The sequence below is a fragment of the Centruroides sculpturatus genome, unplaced genomic scaffold (assembly GCF_000671375.1).
Source record: "Centruroides sculpturatus isolate CEXI.00-Female unplaced genomic scaffold, Cexi_2.0 scaffold922, whole genome shotgun sequence".
Classification (NCBI taxonomy): domain Eukaryota; kingdom Metazoa; phylum Arthropoda; class Arachnida; order Scorpiones; family Buthidae; genus Centruroides; species Centruroides sculpturatus.
The window spans coordinates 158,381-176,702 of NW_019385066.1; the positions used below are offsets into that span (position 1 = coordinate 158,381).

At 26.1% G+C, this 18,322-nt stretch overlaps 1 protein-coding gene across 1 annotated transcript in view; it reads left to right on the plus strand.

Annotated features, from left to right (window-relative positions):
• Positions 1 to 3,252: 3,252 nt before the first annotated feature.
• The window catches only part of LOC111634166, a 153,483-nt gene continuing 138,413 nt past the window's right edge, over positions 3,253 to 18,322 (plus strand). The window contains exon 1 of the mRNA XM_023378870.1: positions 3,253 to 3,468. The gene's annotated coding sequence lies outside the window, so the exon portion shown is untranslated. The remainder of the gene's footprint in view (positions 3,469 to 18,322) is intronic.

Here is an 18,322-nt window from a genome sequence, read left to right on the forward strand (position 1 = left end):
AATATTTATTATGTTATAATATTAAATTACACTTTATTAATTATTTAATATAATTTTTTTTAAGTTTTATTATGTTTCATATGANATTTAATTTGCTGTAGGGCCCCTAACATTTGTTTTGTCTTAGTCCACGTTATCCTCTGAATGGCCCTGAACGTACGAAGAAAGTTTACATAATTATTAATAAATAAAAATTAAACTAAATCGATTGTATTGAACATTTATTCAATAGAGTCGTATGTTGGATCGATTAGTCCGAGCCACTCTAACATGAAATCGTACCTCAAACCAATTAGATCGAAGCTTATCATTGAATACAACTTCAACTTTCTTCGATTGTATTGAGTCTAGGCCACTAGACAATGCAACGTAACGAATAAAAACTTCATCAATTGTTGTAAAGTTATAAATCAACTATTCGTGAAATCAGAAGAGCATTTTGCTTATTCTTTTCTCTTTATTTTATAACTTTTAGATTAAAAATAAAAATAATAATAATAAACTAAACTATGATTTCATAACGGCAGTTTAAAGATAATAAGTTGAGTGATAGAATCATTCATTGATTCAATAATAAATTGAGTAGCCGCATATAGAAGATTCATTCTGTATGCACTTCATTAAGCACTCACCAGTGGGCACTTAATGAATTACATGATCGTGGATGGTCGTGGGTTCGTGCCTCAAGCTGACCACGTGGAGTTTTCCATATTTCCTTTACATATCTATCATTTGAATGGTGGCCAGTTTCTCAAAGGTCCTCCTGGAAGGCGTCTCTTCGTGGTAGATAGCCCAAATATTGCGTTACCTTATCGCACTATTAGCATAGTTTTTTAATTGAGACTATTTTGCGTAAAATTTTTAAATAATTGACATATTTTATTATAATAGCTTCTATATATATATTAATATAAGAAAAAGATGGAAGATCCAACAGAAGACGGAGAGAATGCGGTTTGGTTACACGTGGACGATCTCTCTAGGGAGGATGCCTCCCGGGAGGACTGTCTATGGGAAAGTGGTGCCTATTTAGGTATTATAAACGTGAAGAAAATCCGGAATGCTTCACGTGATCCGCCCGTTGGCGAGGCACGAACCCACGACCAATTACTTCAGTGGTTTTATCCACTGGTCACTGGTGGGCACTGATGTGAAGCAGAGAACATGAAAGGATTGAGAATCAGCAACGGCCGGATGCCGTGGTAATTACGGCTTTAGCCTGCCGCTCTGGTAGACCCAAGATCGAATCCTCCAGGAATTTTTCTTAGGCGATCGTTTCCGGCTATGACAGGCTAGTCTTTCATCATCCACCAGCCCCCATTTTAGGCACTGCCTAAGCCATGCTGGATATAGAAATAAGGTCTTCTTAGTATACACAGGGCGGAAATTAGTTTTAAAAAAATAAATAAATAAACACCTCATTTGGTAATGAACAGAGCAAAGTAGAGAAAATGTAGGCCTATTCACTGTATCGTTCTGGTGGAAAAGAAGAATATATTCTCCTCTTTTTTAGTCATAAAGATTTATAAGTAGCAAACCCCTAGACAATATAAGGAAGGATTAAGATAAGTAAGTGCAAATGCAAAATATGGGATCGGAATTTTACAATCTAATACAAAGAAACCTTATAAATAAATATACCAGATAATATTGGTACTTTATGAAGAAAAGAATACTAATATACCATAATTCATTCTATAATATATATATTATCAATAATAAAAGAGAAAGAAAATTGCCTTTTTCAGTAAAGCAAATTACATTTTAATAACAATGGAGTTTGGTTGCGGTTAATCCCTACCATCGGGATATCAGCAAAAGTGAACATTCGTTGACCACTGATAGTTTAATCGCATTGCAAATATAGTAAAACCACCTGTAAAATATTTATTCTTCAATGTAAACTTTATAAATTCTATTAATTACTATTTTAAGAAGTAAAAAGACACGTGGAACCATTACAGATCTATTTTCTTAAGTTTAATGATATAAAACAGAGACTGCCAGGAATCGAGAGCGATTCAGTCCATTTAGGCTAGTTTATTGAGGCTTCTAGTATATTAAAAGCATACAAAATAGCTTTAAAAATTGTACATTAAACATTTTAAATAATAAAATTTAAGAAAAGATAACGGATTTTTTTATTAATATACAAGAAATGCAATGGAATGTTCTTGAGGCTACGTGTGAAGATCAGGAGATTGCCCTTCCGTAACAAGGGATGACACATGACTAGATTTACCATTAAACAAAATAAGCACGTGTTCAGGGCATTAAAGAAAAGGAGCATCAAAGAAATTTTTCATTGCCTGATTTACCACGAACCATATGATTCAATATTGCAAATGGTACTGAATCCACAGAAAAGATCCCCCACAATAAGTGAAAAATTAAAGCATTTGCTGGCATTATTTTGAAAAAATAAAATTTAATTTTATGTTTATATTTCGAAATACATATAAGCTACAGTATATGGGGGCACCAAAATCTTTTAAGTGTTTTAAGGCCTCATCGGGCCCTATCCTTTCATTAAGCTTAAATGAGAGCAAATACATCTATGGAATCTGAAAATTTGGTTTAATTATTATATATTTATAAAAAGTTAAGTTTAAACGGTTATAAAACACATGCCATTTTTCCCATTATCCTCAAATGGAAGGAAGAAGATTTTAATCTTAAAAGAAAAATATATTTTAGATCAAAACCGATTTAAGGCTATATTTATACGATTATTTATATATAAATCAAAATTTTATTTATATAAATCGTATCGATAAAGAACAAACAAGCAAAAAAGAAAAACAAAAAAAAAATTACAATTTATCTTCTCGTAAATTTCGCGTACAACTTATCGCCATCAATTCCAATACAGAAATAAGGCGGGTAATTTACGTAATAAAATACATTTTTTTAAAAAAATTCGAATTTAGCGATTAAATCCTTTAAAGAGTAAGCAACGTGTACGCGAGTACAACACTACCGAATTCTCTCATTTTAATACGATTTTTCAACGTACAACTACACGATTGCGACTACACCGAAGTCACATTGCGATGACTTCGGTGATCGAATTTTTACCGATTTATAAAAATACTTAAACATCGCTATTTAAAATTAACGTAAAACTTAATAACTTACGTTAAATATTATTAATACAAATTTAAAATTTTCGAGGAAGATTTTTACTACCATTTAAAAAATTAAATAAAAATTAAAAAAAAAAAAAAAAAAATTTTTACCATCCGACGTTTACACCGCTATGTGGCAGCACCTATACCGTTGCTAGGCGATGACAAGTTTTCTGATTCTCGTCGGTTGCCTTTTTGGTGGCGGAGGAAGAGTTTGTTGTCCGCATTTAGACGGAATAAGAAGGAATTTTCTTTGGTATTAAGTTTATAATTAAACCGTAAGGCATAACGATAACGTTGTAGCAACACAAAACTACCTTTGGATTAATATAAATATCAGGTTTGTATCCATTGATGTCGTTTGGGTGTAGGCTTAGTAGATACGCTCTCAAGCTTATTTTCATTCAAAAGATAAGATATACTTTCAGGCGTGCCTCGTCCAACATTTTCGTGTAATTCGCTCCCAGTTTGTAATTTTTACATCAATTTCAACACTGGATGACGTATTTATGACGTAAGGCATGAAATTGACATTTAAATCATTGCAGATTTCTCCATATTTTTATTATTATTCAAGTTTTTTTTTTCATTAGTGTCCATTATAGATACATCAGAATCATATACAAGGCTCATTAATGGGAAGAAAATTGATGATTTGAAATTTAAACCAGTTTCTTTTATATATATATATATAATCAAATTAAATAGGAAATTGAAGTAGAAAAATATTGCATAAAAACACATCTTTTGGCACCATTCGGGCAACGTCGAAGTTTGGAATCTTCGATAGACCCGAGGCAGGTATATCGAAAGAGCTGGAAATGTGCTCGAAAGTGTGTCGTTACGCAATGTTTTCTTACTCCGATTTCCTATTTAATTTGATTATATATTTATTTAGTAAGCGGCTGATAGATTTTCTGTAGGAAAAGAATATTTCCGGCTTCTTCGATGAGCCTGGCTTGAGTCCGTCTGAGATTCCAAAGTTAGACGTCGTCAAAAAGAAAAGATGTGTTTTTACGCGATTTAAACTTTCTTCCGGCTTCGAGTGTATTAAACGTACAAAAATGCAATGATTTAATGATTAAAAGTCGGTTTAAGATATAAGTTGTAAATATATATTAATTTATTTATGTGCATAAAATATATACAGTTATTATATTTAATATTAAATAAATTGTATTCGTAGATGGATGCAAATTGCATTTTAGTAATAAGAAAAGAACTGTTTTGAAGAAAACATCTGGATACAAATATTTGATTATTTATATATAAATGTAAACATCAGTTGTATTTTGCATTTCCATTATTTTTCTCATATTAATGATAGCATCTGAGATTATTAATATAAAAAAATAAAATGTTTGAGATACTGCAAATTTTTATTTGGTAGATAATTTTCAGCTGCCATAAACAGACGTGAGTCATCATTCATTTAGAACTAACATGAGTAATATGATTCTCACTATTATAAATAGTAGACTGAAGCAAATTGACAATAATATTAAATAACTGAATTTAATTTTTAGTAAGTTTAAATAATTAATGTTAATGTTTTTAAGTTTTCAGTAGAACCACCTCATTTTTTTTTATTACAGAACAAGTTATTTCCTTAATCTTATACAGTGTATATACTAAGAATGTAGCTGGGATGACCTAATTTATATTTTTAAAATGAAAATTACCTGTATAATACAATAATTAATTGATGATAATTAAAAGAAACATTTGAAAAGATTATTTTAAATTAAAAAAATTTTAACTACTTGAACATTTAATTTAATGAAGATTATAATACAAAGTTTTAAATATAACAAATGTTAAATTTATTACAATAATAGTTTTACTGTAAAGGTTTTTATAAATTAGATAGTAACAAGATTTTATTTATTTATAGACATCTTATACAATCTTGAATATTTTCTTCCAATTGCATTTTAATATTTGCATTTACTTGTCTAAAAATAATATAGAACTAGATTATTTTATATTTGTAATATGTACGTAGAAATGCTTATAAAATTCAAGAAATAACGGAACAATACGTCACTTCTCATTACTGTAATTATATATTACTTTAATAAAAGTTTAATTGCTTACTTAATACAAAAAAAGAAAAATATTTATTACAAAATTAAATTCTGACTTATTTCATTTCGTGTAAATTAAAAATTATCAAATCAGTAAAAATAATACAATGTAATAAGCATCAAATTATTAACTTACGAAATATCATTGACAATAATTAATTAGCCTTAAATATAAAGAAAATTATTTGTTGATAGAAGAAAAACATGCTGATGAAATATTATTTTTTATATTTAATTGTTACATTGTTTGTTGGAATATTGTAATATAATTTATTAATTATTATTTAATTCAAAATTTGCATAAAATTCAGTTTTTGTGTGTAAATAATTTAGATGGATAAAATATTCGAAGAGTTATATAACTGAAATGATGGCTCATAATAAAATAAATAACTTTAAACAATTTTAATAATCATCCATATTTATAAGTCTGTATTTATACTGTTGTTAAATTTAGTCCTGCTTTTATTTATTTATTTTTTTGTTGTTTTGAAGTTTATCACGTTGTAAGGTGATAAAATGAGACAAATTTTATTGACAGTTATATTTATTTCTTCAAGCATAACTTCCTTAATGAGTTCTTGTTATGAAGAAAGTTTTTTGCTGCTGTATAAGTATAGATATGTATAAATATCCAACAGATACATTTTTGATTTTAACTTTATTTCGTGCTAAGTTTTTAAGCAAAATCATACATTTAATTGAAAATGAAATCGTGACATCAATGTTTTATCTTTCTTTATATATCACCAAATGCATATTAATTCACAAAATTATTGCCGATTATCGTTAACAAGTTTTTTTTACTGTAATATCCAAGATTTATGTTAGTAATATAGTCACAAACTATATAGTAATTCTTCTGTAATCTGAAATATGTTTGTTTATTTTTTCTTTATGATTTTTGTTAGGATTATCACTAGTATAAATAAGTCTGTTAGAAAAATTAAAATAACATATTCATACTCTAAAAATATTAAGTAATTTTGAAATTCATAATTATTACAAACTATTCAAAGCATATTTTTTTAAAATGAAAGAGTAATTATTAATTATATATGTTGTATAATGTTTGAGTTTTGGTAATTATAAATTCATCCTGATTCGGTTTTATGTAACAATCAGTAAAAGTATTATGTTTGTTTTTATATTATTGTCAATGTTTTTATAAATTCCGGTTTATATTTTCTTACATTGTTAATCAAGTCTATCTCTCTTATGAATGTAAATATTGTTGAAATGCATGAAGTATTATATAGAGTAAATATTTAAAATTTTTTGTGAAATATGATTATGATCAGTTATTATTTTTAATAATGATTGATAATAATCAATGATAAATATATACAAAAAGCAATGTTAATGTATGAATAATTCAAGTATTTTTTTCTTATGAAAGCAAGGATCTTCTGTAGAATGTTAGCTTTATCTTCGTTACATTACCTATCTTTTATATGTTCTGATCTGATTATATTTAAGTGTTTATACATTTTGAGTGTTCTCATCTATAAATCTTGATTTATTTAAATAATCATATAATTAAAATTCTATTTAAAATTAAATATTCCAGTAGTACAGTTTGTCTGATGAATATTCATTTATAAAGATTCGTGTTAAAATTGTATTTTATTATATTTAATTAAGAAATTTTATTTAATTGCAAAATTTGAAGTATTTATTGAATATATATTTAAGTATTTGCAAAATTTGAAATATTTTTTTAGAGTAATTAAAAATGAAACTTAAGTAACTAAATTTTTAAAGTGAAATAATAAAATATCATTGTATTTACTTCAATATATAATATAATTCTGTTAGATAAAGTAAGTGACAAAAATCAGCTTGAGTTATAATTGAAACATGACAATGAATACATATCATGCCTTGAGGCTTCATGAACAAATTTCTTTCAATACAATAAATGTGTGTGTGTGTACATATATATAATGGAAAGAGAAAAAGCTGTTTAGAGAAACTATTTGTAGTTTAATACTGAAAGATATATATATTTAACTGGCAGCAGGCATGCCTATTAATGTTGCCTAACTAGATGTACTGTATTATGCAGTCTTGTTACTTTTTTATTGTTTTGGTAGAAGCTTGCTATAGGTATTTAGAAAAACAAGTTTATCAGTATTTATCTTCATTAAAATACCAAAATATTATATTTACACTTTATCCCAGCATAGAAATTTCTTATAAGCCATGATTGGGATAAAAGTACACACTAGTTATTGTTGTACTAGATCTTGTGATTGATTATCATCGTTGTTTGTATTTTATGATTTATTTATTATTATTTTTTTGTATTTTATTTTATGTTATTTTAGTTATTTGTCGTCATTTCATATTTAGAACACTGTTAAGAACATTAAAATTAAAATTTAAAAAGAATTCTAGTACATATTTGATCCTGATGATGGCTACTTAGTCAAAAACATTTGATAAATAAAAACTTGTTGTTGGAACAGGCTAGAACTAAATTTTATACTTTATTTAATTTAATTTCTAAAATGAACAAGAATAAAAACTAAATTAAAGAAAGAAAACTATAGATAAAGTTATAAAAACAAATAGAAATTTTTAAAATTTGTTATCTGATACTTCAGAGCTACAGTCATGATATTTATCACATACAGTTATCAACTACAAGTGTATTTACTATATCCTGGTCTCATTACTTGACTATAGCTCTTCAACAGTCATCTGAATTGGTTTTCTGATTCACATGAATTCAGTTGTAGAGAATTTTGCTGAGCTTTTCTTCTTCAAAGTCTTTTTTTGGTCCCTAAAATTTAAATTATGATTATTTCTTGTATTACACTATATGGTACTAAGTTACAAAAACTATCAGAACACTACACTAAATGCATTTTAAATAACCAATGCTTGAATAACTTCAGTTTTGAAAATTAAGCTTAAAGTAAGCAAAACGTTAAAAAAAATATATAATTCCATGACCCAGACTTATGGTATGCTTTATACACCTAAACTGTAGATTAATGAAGAAAATGCTAATTACAGAATACAGATTACAGCATTATTGTAAAAATGTCATTCTGTCCTAGAAGGTTCAATAGAAGAATACACAAGTATGATCTTTTCAAAAATTTGTGGGAAATATTTGTGATATAAATTCCAAAAGTGTCCTATGGACCTGTGCACTAGTGTTTTCTCTGAGATTAAAAACTAATTTTAGTTTTAGACAGTTCATTGATATTAAACAAAGATAAAAATTTTCTTACAGCGTGTTTACTTCTGTGAAGTTTTCAATCTAGGTTTGAAGGTCAAATTTTAAGCTATTTATATATCTTTGTATAATGTTTATTCCACCCACTTCTTTTACTACTTCGGGCTCTTGTGAACTGTTCTGATAATTAATAATTCTTAAATATAGAACTGCAGTAAGACATTATATTTAAAAATTAATTCTAAAATTTACTATGAATAGTTTATTTTATACATTTCTATACAGAAATTAATTCTTAATAATTTGTTCATTTATTTTAATGTCTATTATTTCATTCTCTTTTATAAATACTTAAATCACAAAAAAATTAGAGTAAATTGCTTGGTTATTTTCAGTCTAAATTAAGGAATTAGTTTAATTATTATAGACATTTGGCTCTAAAGTAGATGGTTGTGCCACCACCATTTTATATAAAAATAATAATTTTTAATGAAATATTATTGTTTGATTAAAAAAAATAGAAAAGAATGCTCTGTTATTGGATATAGATTGAATTATTAGATTTATAGCTTTAAGTTGTTATCTTTTCCTGTTTTTCTTTTTTTTCCTTTGATGAGTTGGAAAAGAAATGAAAAAATTGAACTTTTAATAACTAAAAAACAAATTTTTAAACTTTAACAGTCATCAAAAATGGAATAATTGAAGGATTTTGATTTAAAAATCAAAAGTTTTAGAAAATGGTAGAATTAAAAAGTGAATAAGCAAAATAATAACAATAGCAACAAAATTATTATTTGTATTTTAAATAAGTAATATTTAGTGAAGCCTTTTGAAGTAAGATCATAATTTTAAATGGAAACATCATTTCCATTTAAAATTATGACTTTACTTCTTTAAAAGGTTTGTTATGAGCTTATTCCCTCTCCACCCTTCAATGTTTAAATATATATATTTAGCCATGCATTTTAATATGTTTTACAATTTGCTGTTACCTTCAATATTTTTGGAGTTATAATGACTAGAAAGATCTGAATTACACTGTAGAATTACTTTTTTTTATAGGATTGTAGTTTATACACTTAAGTCCTTATTTGGGTGTTTCATAGTTAGATTTTAAGTTAATTTATGAACTTATTTAATAATATAAATTTTTATAATTGATTTACAAAATTTATTTTAATCTCATTCTGTATCATGTTAATATTTAATAAAATATATATAAAATGCAACTGTTATTCTATTACTCCAAAAAATTGTCCGGTTTAATGTCAGGATTTTAATGAAATAATAAGACTAAACAATAATTACGATTGTGTATGATCTTTATTTCAATGCTTCTATATATTCATCAGACAATATAATCAAATCTATGTAATAAACAAAATGAATATGTTGATGATGAATTAATTATTGCAATTAATTTCATAAGAAGATAATCTATAAAAATGTATCCTTCACAGATTGATTTTAGCATTGATTCTTGTAATTATTATTATTATTAGTAGTAAAATTTATTAACAAACTACATACAGAAAATCTATTAAATTTTTTTCCTAGATGATTATTAAATTTCTGATGAACTCAGTTTTATTCTAATGTCCAGAATAAATTATCAGAGTCAGAAGTCAGCATTCATTTTACTTTAAATATTTGAATATATATTGGATAATTTATAGCTCTGACTGTTAATCTTAAGTTGTAAATGTGGATTTAAATGTTGTGGATAACAACAGAGAATTGTTTTTGGATTACGTTTGATTAGAAGTCTGCAATAATCTGTTCTATTCAGAAAGAATTGCTTATAGAAGCTATCATTAATCCCCATTGTCACTAATTAGTGTTGCTTCATCAGTGTGCACTACAGTACTATTGAAAATATCTGTATATCTCAGTTTATATCTTTCTGATTTTACAAAATAATTATGATTGTTTTTATTTAATAAAAAAAGGTTTATTTTGTATTAATTTTTAAAGTTGATAAAATTCTGTAATATTAAAGGCTAAACGTAATAGAATTTATTAATTAATTTGACTTAATTGATATAAATATTAAGCTATTTTTATAAGAATACTAAAATAATAAATTATATAATGTTTTTAAAACTTCTTTTGCATTTTTACTAAGATTTCTTTGGTATTAAGCATAGAATGTTTATAATCAGCAGTTGAAAGGATATATAACATCATTTTAAAATTTAAAACTATTTCATATCACAATTGAGTTTCATATTTAGTTTCTGTATTATAGTAATAAACATAAATATTTCATTATTACATTAAATGTGATACAAATGAAATTGTTTGAGTAGAATTAGAATACTTCTAATAATAATAATAATTTTTCTCATAAATGTATCTGAGGTTAGATGATCAGAGCATTTAACTTTAAATTTAAACTCCTGTCTTTCTGTAACATGTAGGCGTAAATGTATTTTTCTGTCTGTATCGTGTTTTCTTTCTTTGACAGATATATAGTTAATCCTTGGAATGTTCTTTTTTTGACGTAGTCAGTCTTTCAATTACAACATGAAAAAGCTAAGAATAACATTCTTTACAATAATTTATCCTTGTATAATAATATGTTAAAGTTAAGGGTTGAGATTTTCTAAAAGTTATTTTTCCAAATACCTTAATTATATTCAGATTTAGTAGATTATATATAAATTGAAAAAAAGGGTTGGTTGTTTTAAATTATATATTATTTCAATATTTTATTCATTATAATTTTGAAGAGTATTTGAAGTAAACAAGCAATTTTGGAAAAATAAGAGAATAAGCTGAAATATACAGTTTTTCTCAATTTGTATTTGTATAGACTCTTTTTGGTAAAATAATGTGTTTTATATTTCATTTGGTTTGTATTTTTAATGATTTTGTTAGTGAAGATGAATCTGCATAGTCATTTATGTATGAATTTGAAGTTAGTTAGCAACAAAACAAATATTTGATATTGTTCAAATATAGCATTAAAGTAGATTTAGAGTAATTTTTTTTTTTAATATTACATACATTTGCTGAAAAGTGATGTAAAAAAGGCTTAATGCAGTTATTGTTAACTTTATTGGAAAATAATATTAAAAATTTGCTTTGTGAGAATTACAGTAAGAATTGTAAAATTTATATAATCATATAGCAATAAATTCTCAAATGTTCAATACAGTTAATGGTGAGATGTTTTTTGAATGTTTTCCCCCTGAACATTTCTCACCTTTTATGCACAGTGTTTTGTTTGGCAATGCTTGAAAAATAAACTTGTGTCATCACCATTTTCTATATCTTTGGACTTGTATTCTTCTATAAGCACATGCAAGTTCATATTTCATTCTGTCAGTTTTTCCATTTATGTCTTCAGATTCTCCACAAACAGTCTTGGAGGAGATTGAATGCCATTGCTGAAAACTTTAAAACCGCTCTTTAATTTCTCAGAAAGTTCCTTGGCTTTTCCTTCTTTAATTGGTCCGTATATGGAAATATTCTTTTCCATTGCATGGACTAACCAGTCTCAAACTGTTTAGTTTTTCTTCACTGTCAGTTGTCTTTACTTTCTTCTTCTTTGACCCATTGCCACTCAACTATTCCTGTTTGATATCTAACTTAGATTTCAAATCTCATAAACTTGTGTCTTGTCAATCTTAAAATTTTCCATGATTTGCTTTACACTTAGCTTTTGTTTTTACTTGTTTCAATAATTTTGACTTTAAACAAAGCTGTACTATTTCCTCAAAGCCATGATGATCTTATTTTTTCTGCATGCTCTTAACTGACAATAATATAAATTTAAGAAATTTATAGTGTTGTTTACAACCATTTTCAAATTTCAGTTTTGAAATATGTATAACTATTATCAAACAGAACTTAACTTACCCAATAGAATTTCAAATTTAAACTATTGTCTATTGGATGAGTTCTGCTTTCCTATTGATAGAAGCCACACTACAGATCAGAATATTGTATAATGGTTTTTACTTTTAAAAGCAGAACTTTAGAGCATTTTGTGTGTGGCATAGAAATACAATTTTCTATTATATTCATTTCTGTTTCCACATTAAACAGGTTTCACTATATACAAGTTACTTCATATTGATTTTTGTGGAATATACACAGGACCAAAGAAAAGTTTGGTAAGGGCAGGATTCTGTTATATTCAGGTTCCATTTATAGTTTTGACTATCTAAATTTACGGTATTTATTTAAATCATTATTATAGCCTCATATATTGTGCTAATAATGATCTGAAATAAATATCATGGACTTAAATACATCACAGAATTGCATCCCTTATTCTACTGCTTTATACTTTGTTTATTCATGCATATACCTTCATATGTATAATGCTCCAAAACTTGAACTGCCATTTTTTGGTCCCTTCAAATTTGAGATTTAGAGGTTTTACTGTATAATATAAATAGATAATGTGACTGTCCAATAGGTGTTATGATACAGGATGAAGCTCTCATATATTTCTGATAGTTGCTATGTCATGACAAGATTTTGGCCACTCTTAGCATATATAATAAAATATTAAAATGCCATTGTTAAATTTTAATCAATTAAATTCTCATTTATTATATTACTTTATCTTTTATTTTGCAATTATTCTGAATAAATTTTAAATACAGGATACATTTGAAATACTTTAAAACAAATCCAGTTTGACAATGACAGTTGATCTAAAAAACTATTAATCCACAACTTTTCTGCTAATTGCTACTGATACTGTAGTCTCTTTTCAAATGTATTGTGTCCAATTAACACTTGTTCTTTTGTCAAAACTGGTAATCAAAGTATTTTATCATATCATCATTCCATTTTAATATTTTTATATATTTTTAAATAAGCCTGTAATTTATCTTCTTTATCCTTTTGTGTATATATATATATAAATTGTTTATCAGTTTCTCTGTTTACAACTTTTGTATCTTTGTTAATGCACATAAAAATTGTTCTGCTCTAGTTTAAAAAATAATAATAATAAATGCGGCTCTTTTCTCTTAAATATTTACTTTAAAATATGCATTTTTAAACTTTTAATTATATGAAATTATATCCTGTTGTTAATATCTTAGCTCTGAATACTTGTAGTTAATAGTTAGCTATTCAGTAGCTTATATCAAACTTGTCAATTGTTTAAAAAAAATTAAAGTATTAATAAAAATAGTAGTTGAATACAAACAAAAATACATACACAAAATTCAAAATTCAGTTTATTTGTTAATATTTTAAGATTCACTTCTACGGTTTATTTATTCTTTTGTTGTTTGACTCTCAATGATTATTACAAAATATTCTTGAAAAATTCTTAAATAAAATAACAATCATTGGGCTAAAATAAATTGCTTATAGTTTAGAATAAATTCTACTGTAATTTAGTGTTTGAGATATGACATTATATATATATACATACATATACATATTAATGGATTGAGTATATTTCAGGATCAATAATATGTATTATTACTTTGTGTTTTAATAATTCATATTTATTATTTATTCATAATAAAACAATTAAGAATATAATGAAAAGAAAGCATAAACTTTATAAGACTCATTTAAAATTAATTTCCAAAGTACAGTAAGTTAATTTACCAAAATTCAATCCTAGTCTAAAGTGAATATGAAATACACAACTTGCATTTGGCTTATATTAGTTTGTTTTATGTCATGATCCAAACTTTTTTATATACTGTACAGTAATACCTTGACTTACGCTACCCCGACTTGCGCGACCCCAGAGTGATGCGATTTTCAAATCTCGTCGATTCGTCTTTTGTTTGAGCGCCACGCAACTCTTGATTACTCACTCCCCCACACTGTTGTTCAGCTTACATGTTCAGACGGGTCACGCAGAATCGACACATAGCTACAATTTATTTTGTGTTATTTATTTCTGTGTTTGTTATATCTACGGAGACTTGAGAGAATCTATGTGGTGATTTTTTGTAACCGTGAACGAATCAAAAGACGAGATAAGATTAACGAGAACACTTATTAGCTTACATACATCCGACTTGGATTTTACACAAATTGCGAAATTATACCCTGACTTATATGGTTATTGCTTGGTCCTACCTATCACGTAAGTTTGGGGTATTACTGTATACTTAATAATAATGCAAAAAAATCTGCTTTTATATTATCCATTTTTATTTATATATTAACTAGATTTTAAAAAATATAAGACATCATAAATAAATATTTAGCTATGTAGATACATTACTATAAATGTTTTATAATGTTTATTTAAGTAAATTAGTTTTTCATTTATTAAATAATAAATTGCTCCTTCTCTATTTTTTTTTATTGGCACTACATTTTATTGCTTTACACAACAATCTGCAATAAATTTTTTTTAGTTATTGTAGTTAATTTTTGTTGGTTTTCGCTTGTGAAAATTAACTAATTGAAAAAAGTGTATTAAACTTACTTGAATGTTACTGGAAAGATAGATACAACACCGTTTTGTTTGCCTGTAATCATGCTGCATAAATTATTGTAACAAAGATTTGTGTAAGTAATTTAAAGTGGTTAATGCACTGCTTAAAATAGCAATATTGTAGCAGCTATTTAATATTACAATAAAATTGATGTTTCAACAATCAGCTATAGAAAAAAAAGATTAAAATCACTTTAAATCCATGGTAAACAGTTCATTAAATTTTATACAATAGACTTGTTACACAATAATTCAGATAGAACATAACTTATACATGCTGCAACCACATCACTAAAGCAATAGTGCATCTTGATACTGGGGGAAAAAAAACCAGTTATTCAGAAATTCTTTGTGCATAAAATTATATGCAGATTCAAAATGCTAAATTGGGTTGATAAAATATATTTGATATTGTTATAGATTGTACATTTGATAATCAGAAGTTTCATTTTTCTTTCTAATGTTCATATTTGCTGATAAATTAACAAAAAAAAATTTAAGAGAAATGAATCTTTGCATAATGAAGTTAAATTGTCACAAAAATATTTATTAGATGAATTTTATCACATAGTATATTGTTTTGTGTGTAATTCAGTATTAAGTTTGTAATTTAGCAGTTAAACTAATTCATTTTTAATTATTTTTACTTAGTTAAATGTAGATCTAATTTTAGTTGATTTTAAATTTTAGTTAATTTCTGTATGTATATAGCATAATTTTAGTAATGTATATCTTAAATTAATCATATTGTTTAAATCAATAATAATAATCAATAATCATAGAGCATAAAATTTACTCGTATCTTTTTATAGAATTATTGAATAGATGCATATCTATGTACCTGTTTTTAGCAGAAGAGAGAGATTAGATCAGACCATATTTATGTAGATGATATAAAAATGGTTTGTAAATTATTTGCAAAGATATAAATATGATGTTTTTTATATTGCACATGTTGTATGCATATATAAAAGTGAGCAAACTGGATTCATTTGATATTACATTCCAGAGCTTAAAGATGGCTGATAAAAGCAGCCATCTTCAGGTTTTAACTTCTGAACGTAAACTAAATGTAATGTTACTTTTTAGAATGTCATGTAGATTGTCGTGTGGATTCAACTGATTCAGTATAACATTTAAATATAATACTACGGTATATAAAATTAGCCTACCAAGGGGGGAATGCAACTCTGGCATTCTCTGCATTTGCACTTCAGGACAGTATTATGTTCTATGATGAAGCTAGTATAATCAGACCCATTGAGGATCCTATCATCAGTAAGCAGATGGANTTTCTCTCAGCCTAAACAATAGAACAAATTATATATTACTTTTACCCAAAGTGTATTTTTACATTTTTGAAATACTTAAGCATACCCATTGTTCAAATTATCTCTTTACAGCAGCTGAAACAAACTATTTAATACCACTACATCTTTCTTGCATTTCCAGCAATAACTCTGAAGCAGGCTTTTGAAAAAGACCGACAATGTTACTGGTGATAAATTATTTCTGGAAGTGTGAGAAAGGTGTAGTGGTATTAAATACTTAAGCATAGTGATACTATGTGAGAACAGAGAGCTAAAGTACATGATCATCATTTTTGCTTTAATTATAATTTGGATAATATACTGATAAATAAATTGGATTTATTGGTCAAATTATACTTAAAAATTGACCCTAACATGGTACTTTTGGATCCTGCATTTGATACGTTTATGTATGTATTAATGATCCATATGATTCATTAACAGAGAAAAAAAAGATTAATGCTATATTATTTGATCTAGTTAGATAAGAATGCATTAACAAGGTTTGATGGATAGATAAGAAATAAGTTTCAATTATTTAACTTTTATGAAGAATAATAAATATTATTGTGTAACTTTCTCAATGCATATAGTTTAATTATAAAAGTATCCTATCTATAAAATTTATAGAAATAAATTTCTAGTTACAGATTTTTTTTAATGTAGCTGTTTATTAAAATTTTTATTTTTGGAACTATTAGTTGATTGCATTCTCTTTCAGCGATAACAGTACCATTGTTTTAATTATTATTGTTTTTATTTTATAAATAATTTTTCTATAGCTAACTCATCAAACACAGAACAACCTGATTCAATTATATCGCCAAACAGTCTGTGGGATAATTTATTAAATGCGAATATGTTCATTGATAAAATATGTAACTTATATATAATTTGCAGAAGATCAAAATTTATTTTATATTTAGTCACCAGGGTTGGGCCCAGGCTCCATTTTTTGTAATAAATAAATAAAAAATAAAAATAAATATGCTAAAAAGTTTGAATGTTGCAAATGCATTTATACATAGAACTAATGGCTTCATCTGTAATGATACCAGAAGCAAATGTAGATTTGCATGTTCTAATTAGGACCCCACTAATATTGGTTCTAGTTATTCTATGAGATCTAATGCATGAATTTATTAGGCTGCAAAAATTATAGACCTATAAATTCCCACTGTCGTCCGTCCATTTTTCCTTAATCAAGAATGGAGTTAGATAGATGAAAGATGAGACCAGATATGAAAGCCTTAGGGGTAGGAGGCTCCCAGTTAACTATATACAAATTTCCAATGCAAAACGGAAGTGACGTTATTTCAGTTAAAAACTTCCCCCCGAAAGCAGTTAATAGATGACTGGCATGACAATATTGCTAACAGGAAAAGTATGATGTACAGGGGCAAGCCACCACTAATTTGAGTTGGAGAGCATATATTTTAAATGAAATAAATTAAAAATATGATTAGAAATTGCAGCCTGACATTGTGATAATTTCACAATAAATAATTGCTCATTGTGTATAGAAACTGTAGTCTATACATCATATGCAATCACTATAATTTTAGCATAGGCAGATAGACTTATAGATCAATACGTTTATCTGACTGAGCAAGTTACTATTGTTTTCAATAACAATACTATTATATATTTGATCTCCTTGTAATAGCACATACCATTATATAGTATTTTAATGCAGTATTCTGTGTTTTCTTCAAAGTAGTTTTTAAATAAACTATATTATTATGAAAGCATGTTAAATTGGCATGTTATCGGAGAAGTATCTTTATTTATAAATTTTTGTTGATTTTATTTTTTAAATATCAACTTTGTTTATGTATATATATATATATAATAAAACTAATTGAAAAATATAGTGCCCTATTATTAATTCATGAATTATTTTTATTGGTTTTGTATAAAAATAATTTTATAATAAAATTTTCAATTTCAAAACATTTTCAAAAGCATAGGTGTTATAAAATGCATATGTTAACTTTTTAAATTTGTAAACAAAAAAAAATGAAGTATATTTTTCTTAATCTATATCATTCTATTTAAATATAATTTTAAAATGTTCATTTTTTGGGATGGAATCTGAAAAGCCAAAATCTATTTTATTTCACTTTACACTTTGAATAATGTGTTTTTTTTTTTTTTGTTTTTTTTCCTAGATG